This window comes from Sapajus apella, unplaced genomic scaffold (genome assembly GCF_009761245.1).
Source record: "Sapajus apella isolate SASKATOON/1434 unplaced genomic scaffold, GSC_monkey_1.0 scaffold43, whole genome shotgun sequence".
NCBI lineage: Eukaryota > Metazoa > Chordata > Mammalia > Primates > Cebidae > Sapajus > Sapajus apella.
This window is the reverse complement of record NW_022436983.1, coordinates 5,836,563-5,848,708: the sequence shown is the minus strand read 5'-3', so window position 1 is coordinate 5,848,708 and position 12,146 is coordinate 5,836,563.

The window sequence follows — 12,146 nt, the reverse complement described above, 5'->3', positions numbered from 1 at the left end:
TGGAGAGTGTGGGGCCCTGGGCTGCGGATGCAGGTGTAGGAGTTGCAGTGTCTGTAGCCAGCAACCAAAGCCAAGGGTGTGGTGAGGGTGGGAGCAGGCGTGGAGTGAGGCAGGAGAGGCCTCTGGGCTCACAATGGACAGACCAGGGACAGGGGAAGCAGGACAGCCAGGAAGGCAGGGGGAGGGGTGGGAGGAGAGTGCAAGACCAGAAGGCCACCTCCAGCCAAGAGCTGGAGGAAGGAGCCGGAAGCCCAGAGGCCCTGGGCCTGCTGCGGTCTCTCTCCAGGGCATGGGGCTCTCAGAGGAAACCTGGGAGCCACAGACTCACTCTCCCTGTCATTAGAGGGGCATTGGACAGGCCAGTGGTGTTTAGTTCAGGAAGACAAGACAACTTCTCAGCCTTCAAAGGGCTGGGCGAGGCTGGCCAGAAGGCTTACTGGGCATAGGGCACTTCCTGTCACACCACCTACAGTCCAGTCAGAGGTGGGACGGGGAGAGGGCATGGCCATCCCTCTTAGTTTCCTGGCAAGTGACACAGAGTAACTGGAGAGGCACAAGCTCCCATCCAGGTACATCTGGCTCCTAAGTGAGTAGTGAGTGCTCTTAACTCCTGTCAGCATTCCTGTCCCCTACCCTGGAGGACAGAGCTGGCCCTACGTGTAAACAAACATAGGACTGCAGATACCAGCTGCCTGGAAAGAAAAACCTGTGTGCCGTCCAGCAGGGGGCGCCTCAGGGCTGTCTCTGGGATAGTGGGGACAGTTGAAGCCAGAGACAGCGGATAGGGCTTTTATGTACCCTAAGACCCTTTCTATTTTTTATTTAAAAATTAAAAAAAAATTTTTTAGAGACAGGGGTCTCACTCTGTCACCCAGGCTGGAATGCAGTGGTGTGGTCGTGGATCACTGCAGCCTCAATTTTCTGGGCTCAAGAGATCCTACCACCTCAGCCTCCTGAGTAGCTGGGACTGCAGGCATGTGCCACCACACCAGGCTAATTTTTATTTTTTGCAGAGATGGTTTATACGCAGTGTTGGCCAGGCAGGTCTCAAACTCCGGGCCTCAAGCAATCCTCCTGCCTCAGCTTCCCAAAGTGCTGGGATTACAGACGTGAGCCACCGTGCCTGGCAAATTAATATCAATTTGATATTAATTGAGCACCCACTACATGTAAGATAGGGACAAAACAAAGTGTCTACTCTCTTGGAATATACAGTGTAGATGGTGACATGTAACGCAAGCAACTAAATGAGTGAACAAGATAATTGCCCACATGAGTTAGCACTTCATCAGTATACCAGGCAGTACTCTGAAAGCTTTGTATAAATTTATCATAATAAATTTATTATTCATGAGGTGGAAACTGATTACTTCCATTTTTACAGATGAGAAAATTGGGTTGGGCGAGGTGTCTCATGCCTGTAATCCCAGCACTTTGGGAGGCCGAGGTGGGTGGATTACTTGAGGTCAAGAGTTCGAGACCAGCCTGACCAACATGGTGAAACCCTGTCTCTACTAAAAATACACAAAAATTAAAAATTAGCCGGGTGTGGTGGTGTGCACCTGTTATCCCAGCTACTTGGGAGGCTGAGGCAGGAGAATCTCTTGAACCCAGGAGGCAGAGGTTGGCTTTCCAGCTTAAATATTTTTTAAAAAATTGTCGTTTTTTATGTGTATATAGACTTTGTTAACATTTTCACGGAGTGAAGCAAACATTTTCAGTTGGCAGGAGGTAAAGAGGGGAGCTGTGGTGTTTTTTGTTTTTTTTTTTTGAGTTGGAGTCTCGCTCCGTTGTCCAGGTTAGAATGCAGTAACACGACCTCAGCTCACTGAAACCTCCGTCTTCGAGGTCCAGGTGTTTCTTCTGGCTCACCAGGCTAAGTCTTAATGACTTTGCTGGGGTACAGAATCAGAAGTGGCCACATGCTGGGGGGACAGAGCAAGGACAGAAGTTGGGGGCTCCCAGGTAAGGAAGAGCAGAGAGTTGGAGATGATGTGGGCTCTGGAGTGTCTGTGTGTACCATTACCCCAGGCAGAAGGAGGGATGCTAGGTGTTTGGGGGCCATTTTGGCTAAGGGGTCAGGGAAGGTAAAATGAATTTCCTCTTAGATTTCTCAGCAGAAACTTCTGTTTAGCAGTTTTGTATTGGAAAAGTCCCCCTTCTCCTTTCTGATTTTTTTTTTTTTTTTTCGTGGGGGGGAGTCTCGCTCTGTTGCCAGGCTGGAGTGCAGTGGTAAAATCTCGGCTCGCTGCAACCTCCACCTCCTGGGTTCAAGCAATTCTCCTGCCTCAGCCTCCCGGGAAGCTGGGACTACAGGTGTGCGCCACCACGCCCAGCTAATTTTTGTATATTTAGTAGAGACAGGGTTTCAACCATGTTGGTCAGGCTGGTCTCAAACTCCTGACCCCTGACCTCATGATCCTCCCGCCTCATCTTCCCAAGGTGTTGGTATTACAGGTGTGAGCCACCGCGCCTGACCTCTGATTTCTTTACCTTTAAAATCTGGATTTTTGTGTACATGGTGTATTCAGTTGTGGACATAGAGGGAGGGAAGGGCCAGTTCCTGCAATTACCACTAGGTGTCAGCATTGTCAAGGCTTTCCCTAAGCTGGGTCTGTCCTGCCCTTTTCTCTGCAGAGGAAGAGGCCTCAGAAAAGTCGAATTTGAATCTAAAGCTCAATGTCTTTCCATTGCTTGAGGCTGAGCCTGGGTCCTCAGGTGCTGGGATTTGGAGCTGCTCTGACCCCAGAGGCTCTATAAGAAACATTTAGGCTAGGTCTCGCACCAGGCCACACAGCAAGGGTTTTGCATGGATGGAATCCCCTCCAGAGCTGGGCCCCTCCCAACTAGGAAGGGCTGGTGGTCTCCTGGGATTTAGCCCCAAGTGGGTCTGGTTGTCTAGAGCCCCCCCAAGTCCCTTTCCACCTTGGCACAGTCCCGGGCCATGCTTGAGGTCCCGAGCCTGCAGTGAGCACAGAACACCCAGGCAGATCCAGTCCTGAGCTCCTGGTGAGTAATGACTTTGCTATTTCCCCCCCACCGTAAATTAAACCTAATCTTGTGTTGACTCTGCTGAACAAGGAGAATAATGAAGAAGATTAAGATGAGATGGTATTCATTTTCCTCCAACAAAGGCCAATTAATCGTCAGCAGGATTACTGCCCGGAGCCAGGAGCTGCTTGTCACGAGCTGTAGACAGGATGGAACAGGGCTGAGGGCCATTTGCTAGTACTGCAGCTGGGCTCGGCTGGTCATGCAGCAGGAAAGATTGCAGGTAGATGTTGGGGAGAACTGCCTGGATGAAGGAGTGGGCTGGTGTCAAGGAGGAGGGTGCGAAGAGCTTGGAATCACCCACAGAAGTAATGTTTCTAAGTCATGGAGGGGAACTCTGTGGAAGTTCCTGACCACCTGACCATGTGCATCCCAGGCCCCCGGGACTTTCCCCTGCCTATCTGCAGTCTCCTTTGATCAATAAAGCTGCATTCAGGGGTCTCTGCCCTCCTCCCTACTCTGCTTTTTTTCCCTCCGTTTCTGTCCCAGGAATCAGGGAGGCCATTTGTCTAGGTTTAACAGCATGGGTTTGGAGGCAGAAACATGGCTGGGCATGGTAGCTCACGCCTGTAATCCCAGCACTTTGGAAGGCAGAGCAGGGCGAATCACTTGAGGCCAGGAATTCCAGACTAGCCTGGGCAACATGGTGAAACCCCATTTCTACCAAAAATACAAAAAATTTCGCTGAGTGTGGTGGGGTATGCCTGTAGTGCCAGCTACTCGGGAGGCTGAGGCATGAGAATCACTTGAACCTGGGAGATGGAGGTTGCAGAGCTGAGATCGCACCACGGCACTCCAGCCTGGGTGACAGAGTGAGATTCTCTCTCAAAAAAAAAAAAAAAAAAAAAAAAATTAGAGACAACACTTGGGCTTCATCTGGCTTTGCCCCTTGTCTTCAACTGCACAAATGGAACCTACAGTTCTCACCTGCCAACCTGGCTTGATGCTCCTAGTCACTAATGTGCCTCAAGTTCCCTGCACCCACTGGATTCTCGGAATCAGACAGACAGTGAAGCTGAATGGAGCGCCTGACTGCTGGGCGCCGTTGCTGAAGGGTGTGGGAACCGACATTTGTTGGTCTCCTTCTGCCTTATGCCATTCACTGCCTGCAGCAGCCTCCTCGGAGGCTTTATTTTGTAATCACAATTTATTGAAGAGGAAGCCGGGGCTCAGAGAGGTGGGGCTCTTGGCTGAGGTCACCAAGCCGCAGGCTGCAGAGCGAGCTGGGACGGGGCGTCTGTCGCTGTGGCCCCCAAAGCTCGAGCCCTTTCCCGGTCTGCACGTTGCTTCGTGCACATGGAAGGCCTTCAGTGCGTGCTGGCCGGATGAATGAAACGCTCATCAAGTGCTATTTCTGGTCCACTAAGTTCCGTTTCAGACTCTCCCACATCCCGATAACTCCCAGAAGTAAATGGGTTGTGTGTGATTTGTGAAATTCTTCTTGGTAATTCTTGGCAACTCACCCGTTCTACTATGAAGAAAACTCCACCCTCCCACCCAGATCTAAGAGTTTGCTTCATTTACTCGGATTGATGAGGTTTTTAAAAAAATTTTTGAGCATGGCAGAAGGATCCTCAAAGTCCTGTTTTACAGTCTCTGGTATCTCACACATGCTGGGCACTTGCCATGTGATAGGTGTGTTCAAAACATCACTTGTGTATGGTTTAATCCTCCAAGCACATCTATGTGCTGTTATTCCCATTTCAGAGGCTGAGCTGAAACTGAGGCCCAGAGACGTGCATTCTCACCCCAGGTCACACAGCAAGGGCTTTGCATGGCTGGAATCCCCTCCAGAGCTGTCTCCTTTGACCCTCTACCCCCGCCCCCACCAACAGGCTTTCCTGGGTGAAGTGATTCTCGAGGAAGGATTCTCGTTCCCTGTGGGGGACAGGATTGTGGTGGAGGGCATGGGCTTCAGGGTTCAGTTGGAACTGGTGGAGTTTTCTTTGTCCCACAAATCATACACTTAGGGTCAGCCTCAGGAATCGATCTTTGGTTCATATGTGAAAGGATTTACCATTTAAGCTTTTTTTTTTGAGACAAAGTCTCTCTCTGTCGCCCAGGCTGGAGTGCAGCGGAACCATCTCGGCTCACTGCAACCTCCACCTGCCGAGTTCAGGCGATTCTCCTACCTCAACCTCCAAGTAGCTGGGATTACAGGCATGTACCACCAGATCTCGCTATTTTTTGTATTTTTTGTAGAGACAAGGTTTCACCATGTTGGACAGACTGGTCTTGAACTCCGCCTGCCTTGGCTGCCCAAAGTGTTGGTATTATAGGCATGAGCCACTGTGCCTGGCCACTTAAGCGTTTATTGAACACCTTCTGCGTGCCAGCACCTTGTTATTCTTTGAGGATGCAACAATGAACCAATGAGGTCCTTGTCCTCTGGGAGCTCACAGACGAAAGGTGGAGAAGGATCTGGGTTCCCAGTTCTGACCCTCCCTGACTGTGTGACCTTGGCCGAGTCACAACCAGTTAGTGCCTCAGTTTCCACAGCCATAAAATGGGGATGATTTTGTTCCTCACCTGATAGGATTGTTATGAGAATCAAATGAATTAATATTGGTAGACAGTTAGATCAAAGCGTGCACATACAAGGTGATACACACAAGTTTGGTAAATAAATGGACAAGTCTGGTAACTATAGTCAAATAGTAAAAGGGTGGTGAGGGGAAGCCTACTGAATTTTAGAGGAGGGACATCTAACATAGACCTTGATCAGGGAAGGCTTCCTGGAGGAAGAACATGGACTCTTGACCCAAGTGATGGTGGGAGGGTGAATTACTTCCCTAGCCAGCTCGTAGCTTCCTGGACTGTCAGCGGGGCCTGCGGTACTAACTGACCTTTTCCTGGGGCTTACTGTTATAATTTATCGACGTGCTAAGCACTGTAGCAGCGTCTGGATTCGAATAGAAATCTCTGTCCTCAGGGACCCATGATTGAGGGGTGGGAGGAGAGGGTCCTGAATATGTTCTGAGACAGAAGAACAGGCCTCAGCTGCTGTGGGCAGAGTGCAGGGAGGTCTCCAGCGGGGTGGGGTGCAGAGAGACCCCAAAGCTGCAGAAAGCCAAAGATGTCTTTGAAAAAAAGAAAAAGGAAAAAAAAAAAAAAAAAGAGGAAGGGGGAAGCCGGCAGGGAAAATGATTTTCTCGGCTGGTATTTCTTGGGGAATTAAATCTTGTTTTTCGTCACCACCGAGTGGAATAATCCAATATATTAAAGCAGAAGCCCCCGCTCCTATCTGTTGCTGCGACTCTGACCTAACAGTCTCGGGTCTGCATTTGGAATCAGACCACCCCAGGGAGGAAGAGGAGGAGGGAGGAGGCATCAGCCCCTTGGATCACTTACTTTCCTCTCCGACACCGGAAAAATGAATTATTCCCCGAAAAGCAGGCACCTCGTCTGCTGAATTCTGCACTGCAGAGCTGGCAGAGTTCTACCAAATTGAATTGGGTCTTTGAGAGACATTTCAAACCAAGTGGGTGGGCGTGTCTCACAGCCACTCGGGCTTCTGTTAGCCGGGGCTGAGAAAGCCCCCCACCTCTGGGGTCGGGGGCAAAAGGTAGTAGCCATGCTTCCTGCCCCAGGGACCCCCAGCACTCTGCAGGGGCGAGATGTTTTTGTTCCCAGCCTGAGGCTCAGAGAAGTAAGGTTGCTTGTCTGAGGCCACACAGTGAGCTGGTAACCATAGCAACCTGTTACCTTTATGTCCCTGTCCTCTGGGTCCTGCTGAAAATGTCCCCCACCTTCCCAGGGAACCCCAGGTGGAGAAGCTGGAGTTGGGAGCTTTCCTCTCTGGAGCACTGCTTCTGCGTGTCCATAGCTGTGTGACCTGGGGCAAATAGCTTTCCCTCTCTAGGCCTCCGTTTCCTGATCCAGAAAATAGTGCTACCTACAGTTCCTGTAGTGTTTGCTACTCTGTCAGATACAAAATTCGGAAATGCAATTTCAAGTGTTTTAATCCAAAAGCAAAGGTTTTGGCTCATATGAAGGAGAAGCTCAGTGTGGATTTCTGGCAATCTTCTTTCAGGTACAGCTGGATCCAGAGGCCCCAGCTGTGTATTCAGAACTCGGGTTTTCTCGGTCTCTCAGCTCTGTGTGGCTTCATCCCAGGCAGGCTCACTCCAGAAGGGGCCAGGCACCCCCCAGGCCTATGTCCTCCCAGCATTAAGTTCAGTGGGTTCACATGCCCACCTCTGTGCCAGTTGCTATGGCGAGAGGCCTAGTACCCTGGTGGGCAGGGCTCAGGGTGGAGTCATCCAGTGAGAACCGCGTGGCTGACAGAAGAGTGCAGAGGGCGCTGGGCCAAAAACTTAACACAGAGCCCCACCGCTCGCAGGTCTCACATGGATAAATTCCCCTCGGTGCTTGCCACAGGGGGCGTGCTCGGCCAGCCATGGCTCTGCGGACAGTGACTGCTTCTGTTTGCCCTGAGGGGCTGCCACGTGCTCCTGGGCAGGGTGTGAGGGACCCTCCCTGGATCCTCTCTGCCCCCTCATGGCCTCCCACTGCCTCTGCTCCCATCTCCAGGCCTGGTGCCAGGCTTCAGCCCTCTTTCTGGCCAGGAGTCCCCAGGGAAAGGGGGCATTCCTCACCCCACACAGCCTGGGAGCTGCAGAGGCTGCAATTTCACTAATGATGTGGGGAAGGGGGGAAAGAGTAGCCCGAGAGGGAGCTATTTTAGCTGAAAAACCCTCCCTTTGGATTTGAGCAGATTTTTCAGGCCTAATGAGCTGGGGCCAAGGGAGTTGCCAGGGAGGGAGGTGGCTGTGTCTGGTCCAGGCTCTGGTTCTAGAGGGGTTGGAGGTCTGGCCAGGGAGAGAGGAGCGGGGGGCCACGGAGGGTGCAATGGGGGCTCTGTGCCCCGAGCTGAGAAGCGCTCGCTGGCTCACCCCACAGATGCACTGCTCACTCTGCATCACCCTGCTCTCCTTACATAGGAAGGATCCCCAGTGGCCAAGATGATCTTGCCAAGCTTTATTATCTCCAGTCCGTACTGTGAGAACGCTGTGTATCTGTTCTATTTTCCCCTGATAAAGAGTCATGTCATGATATTGCAGTTGCCTTTTTTTTTTGTTTAAGGACAGAGTCTTGCTCTGTCACCCAGGCTGGAGTGCAGTGGCATGATCTCGGCTCACCGAAACCTCTGCCTCCCAGGTTCAAGCAATTCTCCTGCCTCAGCCTCCCGAGTAGCTGGGACTACAGGCGCACGACACTGTAAACTTACAGACTGGGATACTGTTTTCATCAGATTCCAGGCCGCAGCGTCATGCCTCTGACCCCATCTCTCCATTTCTAATGTCTTTGGGAGAACATTCTTCCAGTCGGTTAGCTTTGACGTGGACTGGAGCCCTAGGCCTGACCTCATACACTGGGGGATTGCTGGTTTTCTCTGGGCCTTGGTGAGCCAGACTGTAATGTTAAGGGGATAATCCCTATCTTTTCCCTGCTCAGTGCTAATTCCACCTGAGAAAAAGTTGGTCTGGGGGCGAAGGGATGGGCACTCCATGCAGATACACACTAAGCAGCCGCATGAGATTTCTGCAAAGTCAGCATCCCCCTCAAATGCTGGAAGTCAGCACACACTGTGGCCAGAGGAGACAGCCCATCCACACTTTGTCCAGAACCCAAAAGAAGAGCAGGGACCGACCTGGCACAACAGACGCCACCGACACAACTTGGCAGAGCCCAGCAGCTGCCCTTCTGCTTACCTGAAGCCGGGAGTTACCCGTGTCCGTAGGGACTGGAGGTCAGGCACCAGCGATGCTTTTCCTTTGGGTGACTTTGCTCCCAAGCCCTGGGTTTTAGTCACTTTGGGATGTGGGGAAGCAGAACTTTAGGGAAAGATTTGGTCGCGTGCCCCTCAAATCATCTGCAGCAGCTGCCTTGGGGTGGGGAGCATTTTCGGAGCATGCCCACCAGGCTAGAGGGTGGGAGGGAAACCATGTGGAACCCGGCCGGCCGGCTGAGAGAGAGGTGCTTCAGCCCTGCAGACAGTGCCCCGCCAGCCTCTGAGACCCAGAGACCCAAGCAGTGAGGAGTGGGGATCCTGAACCCAAGAGCCCCAAGTGGACAGGGCGGCCCAGTCCCTGGCCTCAGGGAAGGAGAGAGGGGAGGCACAAGGATTACCAGCACTTCCATCAGTCAGCGCTGCTGCTGGATGCTTTAATACATTACCCACCTTGGCCTCCTCTTCATTCCTACTTTACAGTGGAGACAGCAGAGGCTCCGCAAGCCTGAATAGGCTGCCCGGCCACATAGCTACTTAGTGATAGAGCGTGGGCTTCTGTCCAAGTTCATCTGGCTCCAGCATCTCCATCTTACTGTCTAAGAAGACGGGAGAGGCACAACCTTCAAACACACGTGGCAACCATGGCCCCAGAACTGCTGGCATTTGTGGCTGGAAGGCTGGATCTGCATTTGTGTGTGGTTTTGTGAGTGCTCCTGGGTGTGCACGAGGGTGAATTCAGTGGATTGTGACTATTTACAGGAGGCTGTGTGAGTCCCCCTGGGAGCTGCAAGATGAGAGGTGGGCCACATCTCAGAGACCCTCCCTCCTCCCTCCTCCTGGCGGGAGACCTAGAATTCACTGGCCTTTTTTTTTTTTTAGAAGCACTTAAAGAACAGACCAGAACTGATAGCTAAATTAAACCTGCTGAGAGTGCCTGTTTAATTGAAAATGCCATCTGTAATTTAAATGTCAGAGTTGGGATGGTTATTACAGGCGCCTTGAAGACTGGGGCTCATTTCACAGTTTCAAAACAGACCGGGAAAAGCAGCAAATGGACCATGGCCTGCAGTGTCGTGAAGCGATTAATACCTTCTCTGGTCCCGCTGAGCTCCGGCTCCCACCATAGACGGAGTATGGCTGGGAGCTCAGAGCTCAGGGCTGGGGCTCCGGGACTCCACCTCCTGCCTCGCCCCCTCCACGCCTCTGCGCCACCCTCCACTCAGCCTCAGGGCAACCATCACAAGGGGTGAAGCTTATCCTGTCTCACTTCAGGGTCTCCCTGGCATTTCTGGAATGAAGCCCTAACCTCTTAGTCTGGCATTCAAGGCCTCTGGAAGACAAGGCCCTGCCTCCCTCTCGAGGTTCAGTGCCTGCCACTGGCTGCTGCAGACATCCTGAAGCCACCAGGCCTTTGCACAAGCCGAGTCCTCTGCCTGGACAGCCATTGCTTTCCCCATCCACCCAGTGAGCACAAGGTATCATTCATGATTCAGGCCCCATGCCACCACTTCCAGGAAGCCTTCCTTGTGTGCCTATGCCTCCCCAGGCCAGGTTAAGTGTCTCCTTGTCTCCCATGGCCCCTTGCTCGCCTTCATAGCTGACTTACCCTGGGGCTGTCTATTTGCCACTCTCTGTATGCTGCAAAGCCCCTTAAGGACAGTGCCAGTGCCTTGTTCTTCTGAGACCCAGGGATCTGCCCTGAACAATGTCAATGGCTAACATTTATTGAGCACCTGCTATGTAGCAGGCACTGTCATTCGTCCCATCAACATATTTTTTCCATGAACCATACATGAGACTTAACAGTAGTCCTTTTTTTTTTTTTTTTTTTTTTTTTTTTTAACAGAGTCTAGGCCTTCTGTGGTGGCTCACGCCTGTAATCCCAGCACTTTTGGAGGCCGAGGTGGGCCAATCACTTGAGGCCAAGAGTTCGAGACCAGTCTGGTCAGGTCAACATGGTGAAGCCCTATCTCTACTAAAAATACAAACATTAGCTGGGCTCGGTGATACGCGCCTGTAATCCCAGCTATTTGGGAGGCTGAGGCAGAAGAATTGACTGAACCGGCAGGAGGAGCTTGCAGTGAGCAAGATAGTGCCACTGCACTCCACCCTGGCGACAGAGCGACACTCTGTCTCAAAAAGAAAAACGAAAAAAAAAAAAAAAAATCCCAGAAAACAGTCTTACTCTGTCATCTAGGCTGGAGAGCAATGGTACAATCTTGGCTCACTGCAACTTCCGCCTCCGGGGTTCAAGAGATTCTCCTGCCACAGCCTCCCGAGTAGCTGGAATTACAGGTGCATGTCACCACACCGTTATAATTTTTGTATTTTTAGTAGAGACAGGGTTTTGCCATGTTGGCTAGGCTGGTCTCGAATGCCTGACCTCAACTGATCCACCCGCCTCAGCCTCCCAAAGTGCTGGGATTACAGGCAGGAGCCACCGTACCCAGCCTAGTCCCGTTTTTTGAGATGAAAAAATAGAGGCATGGAGGGTGACTTGTCACAAGCCAAATGGCTACCAGTGGCAGAAGTGGGACTCGGACGGAGGCAGCCTGTCTCCAGGTGCCAGCTCTTTACCGCTATGCTATAACGCCTTATTCAGGGCGTTCCGCGTGGAGAATATTTACTCATTGAATACATAAAGGGCTCATCGTGTGTGCTCTATCCCTGCCTGGGGAGGAGATGCCATAACCAAGTGATCCAAAGGGAGCCAAGCCAACCCCACCAGATGAGCTTCCTGTTCCTGGACCTCAGGCCCTGGTGCTTCTTTCTTGCATTAGAGGCTTTCAAGAGGGGGGATCCCTTTGCCAAGGCCCCAGAGCTTCCAGGGGATCCTTATCCCCTTCCCCCAGCAGACAACTCCCTGCCAGCCCTGTGCTCTGTCTGTAATCCCTGATTGCACTTAATGGGGCAGTGAGGTGCAGGTGGATACCCTGGTTGGTGCCCCAGCTTTGCTACTTACAGCCTCCATAAGCAGCGAACGTTTCACCTCCTGACCTCACTGTCTTCATCTCTGAAATGTGATCCTAATCATACCTAACTCACAGTGTCAAGGATTAAAGGAGATCGTGGAGGTGCCGTGCTTAGTAGAGGCACACAGCAAAGGCCCAGCATAAGATAGCTCTTCCCTCCCTCCCTCTTTCCCTTCCTCCCTCCCTTCTTCTCCCTTCCTTTCCTTCCTTTTTCTCTTTTTCCTCTCATTCTTTCTTTACTTTCTTTCTCTTTCTTTTCCTCCCTCCCTTCCCCCCTCCCTCCCTCCCTCCCTCCTTCTTTCCTTCCCTCCCTCCCTCCCTCCCTCCCTTCCTTCCTTCCTTCCTTCCTTCCTTCCTTCCTTCCTTCCTTCCTTCCTTCCTTCCTTCCT